Source organism: Vigna unguiculata, chromosome 11 (genome assembly GCF_004118075.2).
Source record: "Vigna unguiculata cultivar IT97K-499-35 chromosome 11, ASM411807v1, whole genome shotgun sequence".
NCBI classification, from domain to species: Eukaryota; Viridiplantae; Streptophyta; class Magnoliopsida; order Fabales; family Fabaceae; genus Vigna; species Vigna unguiculata.
In genome coordinates, this window is record NC_040289.1 from 28,025,322 (window position 1) to 28,027,403 (window position 2,082).

At 28.3% G+C, this 2,082-nt stretch overlaps 1 long non-coding RNA gene across 1 annotated transcript; it reads left to right on the forward strand.

The window, feature by feature from the left end:
• The first annotated feature begins 1,204 nt into the window (after positions 1 to 1,204).
• Positions 1,205 to 1,863, forward strand: LOC114169549. Its single transcript, XR_003600964.1, has 3 exons — positions 1,205 to 1,295; positions 1,605 to 1,665; positions 1,771 to 1,863. It is a non-coding gene; the product is annotated as an uncharacterized LOC114169549 (long non-coding RNA).
• Positions 1,864 to 2,082: the final 219 nt, after the last annotated feature.

Sequence of the window (2,082 nt, forward strand, 5' to 3'; positions counted from 1 at the left end):
TGTTGGCCAAATTTTGATCTAGAGTGTGAGAACTTCAACAACGAATCAATCATGCAAGGTTCACTGTTTTATTTTCCCTTGAATTGCAAGTTTGGTTTCCTTTTCTTTTTCTTAGCAATGGTTTGCAAATTGTGTAGATTCTCTCTGCATTTACATATAGCTTAATTGGTTTAATGTAATCTCAAAGGTAAAAGGAAAATAAAAGCATAACAAAAAGGTTAAAAGCTTGGGTAATTTTTAACTTAATTAGTCTTTGTTATCAATTTAATCCTCACTTGAGTCCAAGGTTAGTCTTAGCTATAGCTTTCTATTAGCCATCTATTAGGCTTTATTTTTTTGTTCTCTTTTCCTTTTTCATTTATGTTATTCTCCATCGTATATATACCTGCTTATCTTAAAATAAAAGATGAAATCCTTCATTGATCATTCTTTTCACTTATTTTCTCACCCTAGGTAGCTCCCTATGAAAATGGAGAAGAAGTGACTCTTTGATGGTAACTTTCTTTATTGCCTTTGATTAGAAACATATGTTAGCAACTCCTCTGTTTTAATTTGAACAAATGAACAAAAAAGATAGCTGAAAACTAAATTGAAAAGCATATTGAACAAACATAATTTTTGTTAAAACTCCATTAAGTCAATTGTAACAAAAGACCGAGATGCACTAGTGGAATCTACCATCTACGGTTAGTTCTATCCACCATGAAATGAAAATCTATGTTTATATTAGAATATTGACAAAGTGAATGCTATTAATTGTAATTTGATTCTTGATAGGAATATATAATGGAAGAAGGGTTGAAGGATAAGAGTATCTTTGACTCATCAAGTTAACTCTCTCTTATAGCTTTTGATTCTATTTTGGTAATTTTGTTCAGCTTGAGACTTTAATAAAATCATTTTTCATTTATATGTTTTGTCCATAATGTGGTGAGAAAGAAAAACCATCCTTGTTGGCCAAGAATGTTAAAGTGTCATTTCCAAGTGATTATTGGAGACACTACAAGTGAGCTCTTAGAGAAAAATGCACATGTCTTGAATAACATCTCTACTAATCTTGAAAAAAAGGAAAAAGTCCAGAAAACTAAGACCAAGTTAACTAAGAGGTGATTAGCATATTTTTTCTTTATTTTTCTTTTATATTATCTATCAATTAGTTTTCTTAATAATATTTTGGAACATATCTTACTATTTCTTTTATCCAGGAAATTAGAAGATCTTAATGTTGAAATGGTCACACTTGAACAAGATCTTAGCATTCTCAAATATCCATCCAATGCCTTTGAGCTTTTCCTGTAAGATCTAGTTCTCTAAAGTATGCTTATAATTTTATTGTTTTTGTTTATTGACTTATAAATGATCACTATTACAAGCAAGAATTTGTAAACAACTATAAAGAAACAAAAGTTGATTTAGATAATTTTGAATGTGTATGTGAATTTCAATATATTGATAAAGCTTAATTATTTGTTTAACATTTCATTTAAAAAAATAGGTTAAGAAAAAAGTTGTTAAGGCATGGAACTCTCTGACAAATAGTTTGGTTAAAAACATTTATGTATTTGTTATACCAATTTATCAATGTTAATTATCTTTATTTACAGTTGCTAGATAGTGCACATACATTGTTAGATGCAAATGAGCTGAAGAAGCGACTTGAATAAGGTGTGAATGTTACATTATATATATCTTATATGGTTGGTTGTTTTGAAAATAACAATTTTAGTAGCAAGTATACATAATATCTCATTTTTTTACTCATTTTTGCAGGCAAAATAGTAGGGTGGAGTTAAGAATAATCTTAGGACTTCTTTGGTTGTGATCATATAAGTCATTAAGAAGGAAGTCAATTATGGAAGGTGCTAGATGGATTTTGTTAAAGTTTGGGTGATTTGGTGCTTTTGTTTATTTGTGTTTGAATAATAATAGTTAACAATGATGAAATGCTCAAAAATATATCATTAGAGATTATTAATTTTTTTTACTCCCTCTATACATCTGAATTATCATCAAGTTTGAGAAATAAATTTCTCAAAAATATGGTGTACTATTTGTTTTTTTACTCCTTTTATGCTTTTGAAT